Genomic DNA, 17,531 nt, shown 5'->3' on the forward strand with positions numbered 1-17,531 from the left:
AAGAACCAAAATGAAGAAAGGGACAGTTTTTTAAAAAAAAGAAAACTAATGCTATCATTAAATATAATGCTTAATCATAGCAAAAGTACTGCAAAAAAGACAGCTTCAGCCACTCTCATTTAAATGCCCCTTATTTAATTATAAGGAAACATTTTTACAGGGATTGGTATTTGGAATTTATAGAAGCTGAAATCAGTGATCTCTGAGAGAGTTAACTGATGTTATCCTGAAGGTGGCAGGCTGCTCCAAGATTTCTGTCTTTGATACTTTTAAGCATGCTTGTGATTCGGGGCTTTTTAGTCAAGGTATTTCTATTTCTATGGGTGCTAAGAAATTTTAATCTGCTTTATTATGTGCTTTAATCATGGTAGCAGTTTGACTCACTGCTAAAATGTTTTAAAAGTGAAAATCTCATTTTCATAGAAATTCCACTGAACTTTGGGCAACATGAAAAAGTAATGTTAAAAGTTACAGTCGGAGCAGTAGGGATTACAATATGAAATAATTAAACAATTATGCCCAGATGCCCGCTTTGTGGTTACTGCCTTCATGACTTTTGTCATTGTATTCATTTCCCATTGCTGCTAGCAAATTATCACAAATGGTTTAAAACAAAACAACTTATTATCTTACAATTCTGGAGGTCAGAAGTCCAAAAAGAGTTTTTTAAGGATAAAATTAAGGTGTCTGCCAAGTTATATTCCTCCTGGATTCTCTGGAGGAGAATCTCCTTGCCCTTTTTTTTCTGGGGTGGTGGTCTTTTAGAGGCTTCCCTCATTTCTTGGCAGCCAGCAGTTGCATCACTTCATTGTCGCATCTCCTTCTCTGTGACTTTCCTGCCTCCCTCTTTCCATTGTAACACCCTTATGATTACATTGGACCTAAGCAGATAATCCAGGATGATCTCCCCATCTCAAGATCCTTGATGTAATCACATTTGTCAAGTACCTTTTGCTATGTGAGGTAACATTCACAGGTTCAGGGATTAAGAGACAGACATTTTTGGAGGGCTTATTGTTTTGTTCACTGCAATCATCATCTTTAGAATACCTATCTCTACCAGCCTAGCCATGCCAACTTAGTAAAATACAAAGACAAAATAATGGAGAGAATGCCTGATATTTTTCATTCATCCCCAAAGAATTTATATTCTAGTGAGACTACCTAATTTTTGAAAGAATAAAACCATCTTACTTGGGTGGTAGTATTTTTTTTTCTGAAAGGTTTCATAAAAGCCACAGCAGATTACTACTAAATTGGCCACCAGTTAGCCAGTTCTACATACTACACACAGACAGGCAATTCTTCTTAGGCCCCCCACCTCTCATTTCCTCTTGAGCACCTGTATCAGAGAAGCTTCAATGAGCAAGAGTATGAATTGCCCTCACATACAAAGCAGAATGACTAGTTTTCCTATCATGGCATCTTAGAGACACCAGAAGCCTATCATCTTCCTCTTGTTACTCTTCCAGCCCTCTCTGGCTTAGAAGTTCACAATTATCCACTCATTCTTTCTTCTCTTTTTGTTAAGGTTGTCTGTATCCACTTTTAGAAAGCAAGAAATCCTGGAGAAGGCAAGCCATTTGTCGGAGAGTTATCAGTTCTCTGGACTCTTGGATTAGAAAAAGACAGTCGTCTGAAAATGGGAAGTTAGGGGAAAGTAGAAAAAAAAAGCCTACTGGTAAAAAGTGGGAGATTAGAGAGAAGGAAAAAAGGGATAAAGGCTGGCTGGGCGCGGTGGCTCACGCCTATAATCCCAGCACTTTGGGAGGCCGAGGTGGGTGGATCATGAGGTCAAGAGATCGAGACCATCCTGGTCAACATGGTGAAGCCCCATCTCTACTAAAAATACAAAAATTAGCTGGGCATGGTGGCGCCCGCCTGTAGTCCCAGCTACTCGGGAGGCTAAGGCAGGAGAATTGCTTGAATCCAGGAGGCGGAGGTTGTGGTGAGCTGAGACTGCGCCATTGCACTCCAGCCTGGGTAACGAGAGTGAAACTCCGTCTCAAAAAAAAAAAAAAAAAGAAAGAAAAGAAAAAGAAAAAAAAAGGGGATAAAAGCATAGAGTCGGAGGCAGAAAGGAGCATCCTCATCCCTTAACCTGACCAAGGAGACTCATTACCCAGCTCTTCTCTCTGCAGCTTCTCCTCTGCCATTCTATTTGTACAAACTATTTAGAAATTAACAACAGTAAAAGAAATACTTGTCAAAACCTGTGGAATGCAACTAAAGCAGTACTGGAAGAAAATCTATGTGTTTGTATATGTGTATTAAATATATTTGTCAGAACACTAGAAAGATGACAGGTAATGAATTTGAACTAAGCATTCAAGTCAAAAACACAGAAAGTAAGTATCAAAATAAATCCAGTTTTTATTTCCAACTTTTATTTTGAGTTCATGGATAATGTGCAGGATGTGCAGGTTTGTTACTTAGGTAAACATATGAAATGGTGGTTTGCTGCATAGATCATCCCATCACCTAGGTATGAAGCTCAGCATCTACCAGCTGTTCTTCCTGATTCTTTCCCTCCTCCCTCCAACAAGCTCTAGTGCGTGTTGTTCCCCCTCCATGTGAGTACATGTTCTCATAATTAAGTTCCCACTTGTAAGTGAGAACATGCAGTATTTGGTTTTCTGTTCCTGTGTTAGTTTGCTAAGGATAATGGCCTCCAACTCCAGCCATCTCCCTGCAAAGGACATGATCTCATTCCTTTTTATAGCTGCATAGTATTCCATGGTATATATGTACCACATTTTCTTTATCTAGTCTGTCATTGATGGACATGTAGGTTGATTCCATGTCTTTGCTACTGTGAATAGCCAATTCTGACTGGTGTGGGATGGTATCTCATTGTTTTGATATTGTTATGATAGTCATTCTGACTGGTGTGGGATGGTATCTCATTGTGGTTCTGTTTTACATTTCTCTAAGGATCAGTGATGAGCTTTTTTTCATATGTTTGTTTGCTACATGTATGTTTTGAGAAGTGTCTGGGCATCATGTCTTTTGCCTACTTTTTAATTGGATTGGTTATTTCTTGTAAATTTGTTTATAGATGCTGGATAGTGAACCTTTGTCAGATGCATGGAATGCAAAAATTTTCTCCCATTCTGTAGGTTGTCTATTTACTCTGTTGGTAGTTTCTTTTGTATGCAGAGCTCTTTAGTTTAATTAGATGCTATTTGTCAATTTTTGTTTCTGTTGCAATTGCTTTTGGCATCTTCGCCATGAATCTTTACTGTGACTATCTCCTGAATGGTATTGCCTAGGTTTTCTCCTAGAGTTTTCATAGTTTTGGGTTTTACATTTAAGTATTTTATCCACCTTGAGTTGATTTTTATATATAGTGTAAGGAAGAGGTACAGTGTTAATTTTCTGCATAGGTTAGCCAGTTCTCCCAGCAACATTAATAAATAGGAAATCATTTCCCCCATTGCTTGTTTTTGTCAGGTCTTTCAAAGATCAAATGATCATAGGTGTGTGCTCTTATTTCTGGCTTCTCTTATGTTCTATTGGTCTATGTGTCTATTCTCGTCCTAGTAACATGCTGTTTTGGTTACTGTAGCCCTGTAGTATAGTTTGAAGTTGGGTAGCATGATCCTTCCAGCTTTGTTCTTTTTGCTGAGATAAATCCAAAAATTTCTTTAGAGGACTGAAGATAAAGCAGAAATCAACTACATAGAAAACAAAGAACAACAACAACAAAAAAACCCAGTTGGTTCTTTGAGAATATAAAATCTGACAAATTCAAGTGAAAATAAAAGAACAAGTAAAATACATTAAAAATTGTTTGGAAAGAATATGATCATAAATATAGAGACATTTTTTAAAATTAAAAGAAAATATATATAAATTTATATACAATTATAATACTTATATGGTCTCATTCCCTTGTGTGACATGCTTCTAGCAATAGAATATAGCAAATATGAATATAATACAGTCAAATAGAAAATAACAGAATAAGGCATAGATACAGAATAGAATAGATTATGGTCACTTTCATGATTATGTTATATAAGACTTCACCTTAGGAGACAACAGTGAGGTATTCTCCTGTTGGTTTTGAAGAAGCAAGCTGCCATGTTGTTAGAGTGTCTTTGAGAGAACCTGTAAGGAGGCCATATGGCAAGGAACTAATGGCCTTTACGAGGTAAGAGGAGGCCCCATGTGACAACCCTCAAAAAACAGATATCTCAATCCTATCACCATAAGGAACTTAATTTTGCCAATGACCAAGTAAGCCTGGAAAAGTACTGCTGAGCTCCAGAAATTAAGACAGTTCAGTCAATACTATATAATCATTTCAATGGATTCCCAATAAAGATATGGTTAAATTCAACACCCATTACTAATAATAAATTTAGCTAGCAGAGAATGGAAGAAACTACCTTTACTTTATAAAGGGTACAATTCAGAAAATCGTGGCAAATATAGTATTGACCAGCTGACAAAGAACAAGAAAAAGAAATAAGAATTATAAATGTTATGTTATTTGTTCTTTTGCAAAATCAGTAACTCTGTCTGCCTAGAAAATTGGAGAGAATCAGGCAAAGACTATTAGATCTAATAAAATAAGGTAGCTGAATAGCTAGCCTACCCATCAGTTAGAAAACATAATGGCCAAGGCCCAGGGTGATGGGTCATGCTTGTAATCCCAGCAGTTTGGGAGGCCAAGGCCGGTAGATCACTGGAGTCCAGAAGTTCAAGACCAGCCTGGTCAACATGGTGAAACCCTGCGCCTACTAAAAATATAAAAATCATCCAGGCGTGATGGTGCACGTTGGTAATCCCAGCTTTTTGGGAGGCTGAGGCACGAGAATTGCTTGAACCTAGGAGGTGGAGGTTGCATTGAGCCGAGATCAGGCCACTGTATTCCAGCCTGGGCAACAGAGCAAGACTTTGTCAAAAAAAGAAAGAAAAGAAAAGAAAAGAAAAGAAAAGAAAAGAAAGAAAGAAAGAAAGAAAGAAAGAAAGAAAGAAAGAAAGAAAGAAAGAAGAAAGAAAAAGAAAGAAAGAAGAAAGAAAAAGAAAGAAAGAAAGAAAGAAAAAGAAAGGAAAGAAGGAAGGAAGGAAGGAAGAAAGGAAGGAAGGGAAGGAAAGAAAGAGAAAAGAGAAATAAAATAAAATGGTCAAAAAAGTTTCATGGATCATGACCACAAAAATTATTATGCATCTCAAAATAAACTTAGAAATATGTGTAAAACTCTAAGTAAACCACAAAAATTATGAAAGAATATAAACACACAAGGCTAGACATACCAGGTTCCTTGATGCAAAGTCTGCACAGTGTAACAGTGTCAATGATTCAAAAAATTAATCAATTAATTTGATACTTTCAATTTCAATTAAAATTGTAATAGCATTTTAATGAAGCTCAATCACTGATAATCAAGTTCATCCACAAAAGAAAATATGAAAAAATAGCCAAAAGATTTTTGAAAAACAGCAATTAGGTAGAACTTCACCCTATATCAGAATATAATATAAAACTTTACAGTATGGTATTGATATGATCATGACAAGACAAATGTAGTTATGTACAGGGCAACATTTAAAATCACTCTGTGATGTAGGGATATAATTTTTTCCCCACAAACAACTGAATTTCCAACCTCGGTTTGCCATTTTCCCTTGCTATCCATTCCCATTTATAACAATTCCCTGTCTTCTTTCTTCACTCCAGCTTTCCCTGCAGCATCAATTTGCTTTCATCGTGTATCTGTCCCTCCACGTCCCCATGGACTTGCTTTATATGGAAGTAAGAAACACCTCATCATAGCAGTTTTGGTTTGATTGCAATGAGATAATTTTTTCCATCCATAGCAATTCAATCAATACAATAGTTGTCCATCTTGGCCCCAGCTACGAAAGATACTCTTGATAATTTGGCATGGGGGGAATAAAAGTGAAAAACTACAAAGAATAAGCACATACTCAAGAAATTGTTTTCATTTCAAAGATTATAAAAGATTATGAAAACAAGGAATATAGAACAGGGAATTCCAAAAGGACTCCTGAGAAGATGTGAAAAGGAAGTTGTAACAAGAGCATTTTACCTTACCTGGTAAACCCAACTCAGTAAGTCCAGAGCTAGGGTCTGTGTTTGTTCTCTCCCTCTGCCTGGTCCTTTCTCCCTTTGTAACTGTCTCTGATTCTTTTCTCAGCAGCCATGGTATAACATAATGATTACCGACAGGCTTGACATCAAACAAACCTGCATCTGAATCTTGGTTCTATCACTTCCTGACTGCATAATTTTGTGGTAAGCTCTTTAAATTTTCTGGTATTCAGTTTCTTTATTTGTAAAAATGGAAATATAAAATACTACTTATTTCATAGGGATGTTGTGAGATATGATCCATTTGAAAGCATAGGGCTTGTTATACAGTAAACATTAAAAAACTATTAGCTATTATTATTTTATATGACAAAATATTAATATAATAGGAAACACTTTAATAATTATAGTGTTTGATTGGCACTTTATGGCTTAGAGTTTATATCTTCAGATACCTTATTTCATTAATACATTATTGCAACACTCTGTAGTTCTAGGCTGAGAGAACAGAAACTACAAAGGCTATGAGGCAGAAGTGTGCTTGACATAGTACTCATGTGTACTGGGGTTTTTACCTTCTATAACAGCTAAACCATAAAACTCCCAAAAGGATCAAAGCTACCCAATGGTAGAGTTGTGTATCTGAGACCCAGAAAATATATTATTTGGTAGTATACAAGGGAAATAGGAGGAAATTTCAAGATGAGTGAAGGGTTTCTCATGTCCTGGTAACCCAAGGTACAAAAGTACAAGCTGATGTTGACATTAAGAAATATTCCCGGAAAAGATGTATACCAAAACTTTGCCACACACAGAGGTCTTCAAGAATAAATGTATACTTGTAATGATAAAACTGGCTTGCATAATGATTTGGTGGGATCCATTTGTGAGACACAAAAAATGTCACATGAATGTTATTAACAGGGTTCTGCCACATGCACACCCCTCTACATTTATAATAGTGAATCAGAACACTTGGAGTCATGCATCATCCTACACTTCTGGATATTTCCATCCACTAGAGTCTTAGCAAAAAGTAAGACCAAAAGAGAAAAAAACAAAACTAATTCCTCTCTCTGTCTCACTTGAAACATAGCAGTAATAATTTGGGCCATGGAGTGATCACTTTTAATTATAGCATTCTAGTTAAAGCTTAGACATCATCTAGGATAATCAACTCATTTTTCAATGAACAACTGTCCACTGTCTTCAGTCCCTCCCTTTACTGCCCTATCCTCTTGCCACTGTCCTGCCTCCTCCCTTTCACCAGTTTCTGGTGCTCACTCTGACATGCCTCCTGCTTGCTCCCTGCCAGCTCTCCCAGGATGAGGTCTGCTGCACAGGAAGACCAAAGCTTTGTACTTGTGCCTGTTTGAATTCTAGCATTTGAGGATATGCTTTGTTCTTTTGTTGAAACAAGGAGAAACTGAATGAACACTTTAGCAAAACAGAGGGTCTGTTTGAAGGGTACAGAGACCTGATAAAGGAAGACCTGACTGTTTACAAGGGCAGCTTCAGGGATCTAAGCAGCAGAAGGGCTAAGATCCTACCAATTCAAGCACTGAAGTCCGGCTGATTTCTGCTGCTGCATGTTTTTTTTTCCTGCTCCAGATTTAAATTATCGGACAAGAGGGATACCAAATGACCTGCCTTGGGTCAAGTGCCCACCCTTTGGTAGGGCTAGAGAATTCAGCATCCCTATCAGAACCGCATGGAAGTGAGGATGGTAAAGATAGACAGAGAAAAGATAGAAGAGAAAAGAGAAAAAAACACTTCTGTCAACTCCTAAAATTAACTGCTCTGTTCTGGAATTTTGCATGTGTGTCACGAAGCCTTATTTTTGGACCTTCTTTCTGTCTTAGGACCCAGTTTTTAGACTCAACAGTCTTGTGTGATTGGTCTTGATTTTGGTTCTGGACTATGCTTTGCAACCCTGCTTACTCCACAGTTTTAGAAAATGCAAATCTACTGCTACTCTGCCCTCACTATTGTGGATTATTCTTTAGCTAAGGCAATCCCATCTCTTAGCTCCACGATAGACAAGCTGAGCAGAAACAGACTCAGCAGAGATAGGGGAAACTTTGCCTAAGATGCTACAGATGGTTAGAGGCAGGATCAGGACTAGAACTCAGGTATACTGATTTCCCATCCAGTGCTCTTTCCTTCTTCAGTAATTATTGCCAGGCCAACATTTGAGAGCTAACCAGAAAAGGAGAATAGAGTTATTGCCAGAACATCAGCACATTCAGAAGAGTTTGAAAGTGTGTGGTTTTTTTATGTGCAGGGATTGCGAATTGAACACATTAAAAGTTAGAAATAGAATATCAGCAGTGGTGTCCTGCTGGTATTGTAAAAAATCTTAAGAAGACAAATGGTAGTTTTGAAATGGAAGATTTAAAGGACTTTTTACTTTGCACTTTTCCACACATGTGACAGGTGAGAAAGGAGAAATGGCAGGAGGAAGACTGTCAGGCATTCAGAGACAAGTTTGCACAGCTAGCTTTGGAGGTGAGCCAGATTACTGGACTGCAGCTCTATTATAAGATGTCACTTTCTCTAGAGCCATGACAATGCCTTTCACTTTGGGAGTGGGTGCAGTAGCTGGCTCCCACATTTCCCATTTACCATTCTACTACCTGCAACATACCCTGTTGTGGAATCTCCTTCACTTGGAACCAGGAAGTGGCACAGGGAGGTCCCACATATGACCTCCCTGTTTTTAATAACCCCATCCCCAGGGAAAAAGAATGAGAAATATTCCAACAGAAGATAAAGAAAAACAAAATAGACAAAATTTACCTCTCTCTCTGGCTATATCAGAGAGGATACACAAAGGGGAACACCCAAGGATGTGTTTATATGATGGCGGAAAGAAGGGCTTGCTCCCCTGTTCTTGAGAGAAAACAGTATATCTGCAGCATTGTGTCTGAGCACTCTAATTTGTGTTTATTGTTTTTACATTTTCAGTCTTCCCAACTATATTGTAAGAACCTGTGGAGTGATATCATTATCACTTGCCTCCACATATCTACAGCACTTCATATGATGATTTGCAAACTGTACCTGCTTAATAAATGCTTATTGCTGAGAATAAAATGCAAGTTTAAAACTTTTGTTGATTTTTAAAATCTATTGTACCCTAATGGAAGTTACTGATTTACTCCTCAATTTCTGTTGCATTTCCACACATAATCCCTTAAGCCTTTTAGGTAAATCCTCAGTATTAATAAGAATATGATTTTAATCTGGATTACCATGAGGCAATTAGATGGTGGCATGCAGTTTGTTGATAAATCAGAGAACCATAAAACTAGAAGAAGCACAAGCTTTGACTCTCAAGGGAGTGCTTTCCAGGATAATTAATTGCCAATTTTATTTTAAATATTGTCACTTACCAAAATTATAAGTATATTCAGTACATATGGTAAATTCTATATGAATATGCATTGTAAAATGAATATGGTTAATTGTATAAATAATGTAATAATATATAACTATATTTTTAACTATCTTTTTAAAACTGTGTAACTAGTGCTTTAATGTTCTGAATTAGTTTTCTAGGGCTGCCATAAACTGGGGTGTTTAAACAACAGAAATTTATTCTCTCACAGTTTGGGAGGCTGGCAGTTCAAGATCCAGCTGCCAGGATGGTATAGTTCTGGTGTGGGCCCTCTTCTGAGATGCTGACTGCAAGTTCTCTTTGCATATTCCAATTTTCTGATAGAAAATATTGATGTCTCTTGTAAAGAAAAAGAATTTTGTGCACATACAGGTTACTGCATCCTCCACTACCCTCAGTCCTGCAGCCTGACCCATTCCATGTTCTTAGGGACCTAGAACCAGCTCAAGCATTTTCAACTTCCCCCTATGGTTGTCACTGGTTTTAGCTCTTTACTCACAATCACCTTCGCATCAGTTGTCTATTCTTTGACCTTTTATTCCACAGTCTTTTGCCCACCAGCATTTAGTGTGGTCAAACCTCCTCCAGCACTGTCTTCTCTACCTTCTAACCTGAATCTCTTCTCCTGTCAAAGTCAAACTTCTTGAGAGAATTAATTCTTATTTCCACTTCCCTGATTCCCATTTGCTCCTCACCCTGGGGCAAATAGCTTTTGATTTCTACCACTTTAAAGAAAGTACTGCACAGCACAACACAAAGCTCAAAGTGCTAAATCCAGTGAGCATTTTTTTGGACTTTTTCTTATTTATTACTCTGCAGTATTTGACAATATTGGTCATGCCCTTCTTTTTGAAATGCTCTTTCCCCACATATCTCTCTGGTAGGTCCTTTTTTTTTTTTTGTGGCTGCCGTTCTTCCATTTTACCCCTTAAATACAGATTTTCTTCACGCTTTGTCCTAGGCTCTTGGCTCTCTTCACTCTGCATCCTCTCTCTGAGTAATCTCTTCCTGTTGCTGGCTTCAATTTCCATCTTTTTTGATGATTCCCAAATCTATCACTCCAGCCATCTGCTTTATAGACTTCTTCTCCCAGGCGTCCTACAGGCCTTTCAGACATAACATTCTGAACCTGAACTCATCATCTCCCACAACAAATCTGCTCTTTCTCCTTTGTCCCTTAGCTCAGTGGTGGCCATCACCATCTCCCCAGGTGTCCAAGGGAGAAACCTGGCAGAATCCTCAACTCTTAACCCCTTCCCATCCCCGACTCTCATCTCCTTCCTGGATATCACCCTCCTCACTGGCTTTCCTCACTCTGCTCCCAGACGGAGGCTGCAGTGGTGCTTTAAAATAAGCCAACTTGCTCATCACCCTGATTAACGACCAAACAATTAAACCCTGCTTCTCAGTCCATGCTTTCCCTGTAGCTTCCACATTTCATCACTTTCCCCTTCCATCTTTAATCAATAAGCTTTCTCTTTTCCGAGGACCCATTGTGACTTTTCCTGTGTGGCTCCCTTTACTTTATTCTCCATTGTCCCTTAAAATGGCAAACTCCTACTCTCTCAGCTCTTCCCCTGGCTGGTAAGTTAACTTAGCTATGCTTCAGTTTCTTCTTCTGTAAAATAGGGATAATACTAATAATATTTGCCCCAGGGATGTTATAAAAACCAAATTAAAGAAAATATGCTTAGGATTTAAACTGAAGCATACAAGGTACTCAATAAGTATTAGCTATTATTATTATTACTTATTGGACTCAGTTTATATGTCACTTTATCCAGGACTCCTTGCCTGACCTGGAAAATCTCAGTAAGGGACCCTCCTAACTAATTCCATGATCCAGACCCTCTGCAGTGTAATTGCCTGTTTATTTGTCTGTCTGCTCCTCTTCCTACCACCTGCAGGTATGCCCTTCCCACAAAGATAGCCTGTAAGCCCTGAGGGGGAAGGAACCATAACTATCAGTTTTACTGTGGTATTCTATATTCCTAGTAGAAGCACAAATTTTTTTGTTGTCTGAATGAAGACAGATGCAAAATTATTTCAATATATTACTGCTCTCTGTTTCTGCTAAGTCACCACTTTCTGAATCAGCTCTGAAGTGCTTTAACTCTTATCAAGCATGGGATTTATGGCTACCTATAATCTTGCTAAGATTAGAAAGAACTGTTAATGAGGTATAGCCTTCTTGACACTACTGTCCAGTTCAGGTACATTATAACTCCAATTAGCCTTGGCAACACCCCAGCAACTAATAAACTGAATTATGCATATCCTACTGGAGAGCAGAGGCTAATTAGACAAATTATGGTCTATTTAGTATTGGCATTTGTCTGGGAGACCCAGACTAATTGCAGTAACCAGTCACTGTCTTTGAAATGTAATGTAGGTCCCAGCTTGACTGTTGGCAGCACTCACTTTAAATTCATACATACCCAGTGGTTTTCTGGCACATGTTTAATGCCTGGCTCTCAGGGGAAAAGCCCTAATTTGTGGTGTTTATTCAGTTTCATGGTGTAAACAGTGCTACCTTGATTGATGTCAATGTGACATTGCCAAATTCCTAAAATTTTATCAATAACTTTTTGCAAGTGGTACAAGCAGGCTCCAACATACTGCAGTCTAGATGGGTAGGTAGGGAGACTAAGTGAGCTTTACAGTAATGAATAAGAAATTTTCTTAAGAACATGAGAGTTAACTGTTCATGATTGGAGAAAAATTTTGAAAGGAAGTGATGATTCTGAGAGTGGCCTGGACAGAATGTTGCCAGGCTTTCCCTTAACCTGTGTGCACCTCAATAACTAGGGCTCTCCTCCTGTAGGCTAGGCTGGCACTGTCCCCTCTGCCATAGGGAAAGGGTGTGGTGGGCAGATGTCCATGTCCTAATTCTTAAAGTCTATAGAGAGATTATACTACCTGGCAAAGGAGAATTAAGGCTGCAGGTGGAATTAATGTTGTAAATCATCTGGCTTTAAAGTAGAGAGGTTATCCTGGATTATCCAGGGGACTCAATGTAATGAGAAGAGTCCTTAAAAGTGGAAGAGAGAGGCAGAAAAGGAAGAACCAGACAAATGGCAGCATGAGAAAAATTTCGCCTAATGATCCTGGCTTTAAAGAAAGAGGGGAAGCCCATAAGCAAAAAAGTGTGTATGACCTCAAGAAGCTGGCAGAGAGGCACAGAAACAGTGTCACTAGAGCCATCCCAAAGAAACTGAGCCCTGCTGGCATCCTGATATTAGCCCAGGGAGACCCATGCTGGATTTCTAACCTACAGAATTGTAATATAATACATTTTTATTTGTCCTATTTCAAGCCTCGGTATTTGAGATAATTTGTTATGACAGCAATAGGAAACTAAAACAAAATGATATCACTGTTGACCAGTACCAAACATCCTCTGAATTTGTTAAGTCCTTGCTTAACTTTGACTTCTTATCTAGTGGGCTCCAAATCATTGGCTCTGCAGCCATAACTATAATTCTGCCTCTGGCCCTTCATTCTTAATAATTGCATTTGGTGTTGCTCGCATTTGAAACGTGGCTTTGCCAAATGGATTATGTTTTGTCTACCTCCCTGCACTATTGACCTTTTAACAGATCCCCAGACAAGTCACCCTTCATTGTCATGAGGGAGAAGGGGATTTAGCTGGGCATAGCCTTAACACTGTTCCTCTCCTTTCCATTTCCATGGCCCTCACTCTATGCCATGTTCCCAGCACTTAAATCCTGGACAATTCCTTTCTCTTTTATTTTTTTTTTTTTAGAGATAGAGTCTCACTATGTTGCCCAGGCTGGAGTGCAGTGGCTATTTATAGGTGAGATCTCACTACTGATCAGTATGGGAGTTTTTACTTTCTCCGTTTCTGACCTGGAATGGTTCACCTCTTCTAGGCAACTTGGTAACTCCCTGTTCCTGGGAGGTGACCATATTGATGATGAACTTAGTGCGGACATCCAATCACCATAGCACACTGCAGCCCAGAACCCCTGGGCTCAAGCCATCCTCCCGCCTGAGCCTCCGAGTAGCTAGGACTACAGGCACATACCATTGCGCCCAGCAATCCTGGACAATTTCAATGACCATTCCTCCAACCAGTTAAGAAGTTCAACCCTCCTAAAGAGAAACAACAAGTGTCACTTGTGCCTCCTGACTTAAGTATGAACACCTTGGATTAGCATTTACAGCTTCCCATTCTTTTGCCCCAACTTCCTCACCTGAAGGTATTTCTCCAAAGTCGTCTACTGAAATTTATAATTCAATCACAATGGTACCTACAGCTGTTTTGCATCTTCCTGCTTCTTAACTCATATCCACTTACTACCCACTCCTCAACAAATATTTACTGAGGGGTTGCTGTTTTCTAATAGCTGTTCTGGGCACAGTAAAAGGCAAAACAAAGGATAAGACCCTCCTAATGGGCAAGAAAATGGCTATGCTATTGCAGATCTCACAACCTAATGAAAGACACTGACATAGGAACAGAAAAAGTTCAGTAAAATATGGCAACAGATGATAGCAATACAAGCCAGGTGCCTGAGAGCTCAGTGGAAGGAATGGTTTGGCTGCCTTCTTTGCAACTCAACTTAGAAGCAGCTCTGAGTTAGAGGAAAGAGCACTGATCTTGGGAGAAAATATGGATTTCAGCCAATTACTTTCTGCAGTTAATTTCCTGGTGAGTTCAATAAATTGATAAGACTCTATCCAAGAAGCAAAAATAATAGTAATAATAATAATGGGATGGATAATACTCATTGTACTGAGTTAGAATAAATAATGCTCTGTAATTGTAAAAATACTATGCACATTTGATTCCACGCTTACCTATGAAAAAGATTAGAATATGCCACCCCAAAATATGCCACTTTGGCATAAGGATTATTTTGAGCTTAAGGCAATCAAAAACAGAAAATATAGAAAAAGCTCTTTGCCATCCCCCACCTGCCTAAAAGCAGGACATAAATTTCCCCTTATAAAGGTGTTTCCCTTTCCTTTCCCAAAAAAGAAAGAGAACAATCATTATCATTAGAGAAAAAAGGAGTTACAATAAAAACTCCAGCTGAATTAAATTAAAAGGAGCTTAATTGAGCAATGAATGATCCACAAATTGGGCAGCCTCCAGAATCAGCAGATTCAGAGAGACTTCAGAGGTGTCTTGTGGTCAGAACAAATTTATAGACAAAAAAGTAGAGTGACATACAGGAATCGGAAGTGAGGTACAGAAACAGCTGGGTTTGTTACAGGTTGGCATTCACCTTATTTGAACACAGTTTGAACACTCAGCAGTGTATGAGTGATTGAAATATGGCTGCTGGGGTTGGCCAAGACTCATCTATTGTTATAGCACATACTCCTAAGTTAGGTTTTCAATCTTGTCTACCTATTAAGTTAGGTCACAGTTCATCCACAAGGACTCAAATATAGAAGTACAGGGTCTTTCTCAGGCCATATTTACTTTACTTTAACAAAAGTCAGCACCAAGATGAGTCTGTATGAATAAACCTTACTAAAGCAACCCTTACTTTCCATTAATTTCCCTTATATATTACCATCCCACAATTTACTGTCTCTTGAAGTTCAAACATATTTTCCTTTGTCTTGTCATTTTCCCATAATTTATCACCCTTTGTTAGAATGGTACATGAGTCCTTGGGTCAAACTGCTTCATTGTTCTTCCATTCTTTTCTATGAAGGCCCCTGTACACATAAAACTTAGAATATTAACATAAAAAATTTTGTATGCCTTTTCTCCTGTTAATCTGTATTTTGTCCCTTTAATTCAAAGGCCCCAGTGAAAACATGAGAGTAGAAGAAATATTTTCTTCCTCCTGTACATTTATTTAAAACGTGATTTATGACCCAAATTATATAATATTTATTCTTTCCTTCCTATACATTTTTATAGTGCCATTTTTTTGGTGCTCATCATACAGGAACTGTTTTTCCATCTAAAAGTAATGTGTGGTGAAATACAATCAAACTACAGAAAAATGCATAAAACACGAATGTACAACCTAATTACTGTAATAGGAGCAACCTGAACCCTTTCTACAGTCAAAAACATACCAGAACCTTAGGAGAACCCTATGTACAGTTTATATAAGCACTTTTCACATGCTGTTTTATCTGCCTTATTAAATTGCAAGGATTTTGAAGACTGGCATACTAGTCAATATTTTTATGTTGGAAATGATAAAACACAAATTAACCAAACTTAAACAGAAAATGAGAAATTGATTGCACACAAAATTAAATGCTGGGAAGTATGGCAGTGGAGCTGGACTTAGGATAACCTAGGATGCAAGCACTATCACTTTCTCTCTCTCACTTCCTCTTCTCTCCTTGCTTCCATCCTCTCTGCTTCTCTCTGCATGATACCGTCACTGTCACAAAGTGGATCCCCTGGAGACTCAAACCCTGTAGACCTCAGATCAGAAAAGAGATTTTCTTTACTCAGCTTGAGTCTAGAAGAAAAACATCCTGCGAAAGGTCTATTGTTTGTCTGATTTGAGGTCCATGCCCCAATCTGTTATCAGAAGGAGGATGAGGTTAGAGAGAGATACTGGCCACAGAAAACAGCAGCTATGACAGAGGCACCATTTCTTGTTCAATGCCCCAAATGATCATTACATTCTTCACAGAGGAGGCAATACTACCTTCAATATTGCAAGGGTCCCAGCGGAAACTTCAACCGGGTCTCCTCTGGTATTCAGGCATGTTTGGGTTTGTCAGAAAGACTGCTGGGTGTGGTTCTCTGTGTGCCAGAGATTAACTCCTGTGATGGGCTTAAGAGACTTCAGGGAAAAGAACATCATCCTAAGTAAATCAGAGACAAGGAGCATCTTTAGTGGAAGAACATCAAAGGACAAATGATTGTTGAGGACAGAACATCTTTCTTACTCAGATTGTCCCCTAAGCTAGCTCTCTGAGACTCAGGTCTGTGCCTAGAAAAGGTTTCTAACAGTTAGGGTCAGATAATTCATTGTTGGAGGGGCTATCCTGTACATTGTAGGATGTTTAGTGGCAACCCTGTATTTACCCTCTAGATGCCAGTAGCATTCTTCTCTTCTAGGCACGCAAAACAGTAATGGATCCAGACATTATGTCCCCTGAGGGAGAAAATCACCTTTTCTTGAGAACCAGTGGCCTAGAAGAAAGAAGCCGTAAAAAGGAGGAAAAGGCGTAAATAAAAATGGAAAGAGCTACTGTCCAAGGCAGCCATGTAGTCTCACTCACAATATCTACAATGGGACATTTCTTGTGCTAGCAAGGATGCATAGGGTGAGTTAACAGAGCTCATTGGTAAAATACCTTTGAGAGAACTTGAAATAAAATGTGGGAAAGCCAGGGATGCTAGTTTTTGTTAATCAGACAGACTAAAACTGGAGAAATATTTTTGTGTTATTTTTGACAGTTCTTATGACCTATTTTTATCTTCAGGCTGATATGGCTTGGGAAACATTAGTTAAATTTGAACGAATGGATGATTTTAATGAATGAAGTTAACATTCTTTTTTCTTAATTGGCATGCTTAAATTCACACATTACTACTGTTGGGTTAGAATTTTAGAAGTGTCAGGTACATTAATCTACATTATACTATTGTAAAATAGTGATGAACTCTCTGTGAAAATTGATCCCACACAGAGAGTTCTAAGATTAGAAACTAAAATTTTGATGTATCACTAAGTGTTCAATTTAAATTCCATGATAAGTGGCCTAAACATGAAAGAAAATTTTCAAAATAGGCTACTGTGAGATATCTTTACATTCAGTAGGTTACCCATCACTTTTTAAACAAGAATTTATATCTTTAAAACTTGCATTAATTTGTTTTAAAATACTAATTCTGATTCCACTTGAAATGTGTTTTGAAGCAGTAATGGGGCAGAAGAGGATATAATAAAAGAAAATATTGAAAAGAAGTGATAAAATTCCTCAATTAAGTCTACTTTAAAAGATGGAGAAAATGAAGAGCCATCACTCTACCTGGGCAGTATAGTATCCCTTTCCCCTATTGAGGTAGGAGAACCTCACTCTTCCTTCCCCATTTCACATACCCTGTCC

At 38.3% G+C, this 17,531-nt stretch overlaps 1 long non-coding RNA gene across 1 annotated transcript in view; it reads left to right on the forward strand.

The window, feature by feature from the left end:
• The window catches only part of LOC118152923 (uncharacterized), an 18,896-nt gene extending 1,519 nt beyond the window's left edge, over positions 1 to 17,377 (forward strand). The window contains exons 2-3 of the long non-coding RNA XR_004741962.3: positions 6,174 to 6,268; positions 16,537 to 17,377. This is a non-coding gene — a long non-coding RNA (uncharacterized LOC118152923). The remainder of the gene's footprint in view (positions 1 to 6,173; positions 6,269 to 16,536) is intronic.
• The last annotated feature ends 154 nt before the right edge of the window (positions 17,378 to 17,531 follow it).

This window comes from Callithrix jacchus, chromosome 4, assembly GCF_049354715.1.
Source record: "Callithrix jacchus isolate 240 chromosome 4, calJac240_pri, whole genome shotgun sequence".
Lineage (NCBI taxonomy): Eukaryota > Metazoa > Chordata > Mammalia > Primates > Cebidae > Callithrix > Callithrix jacchus.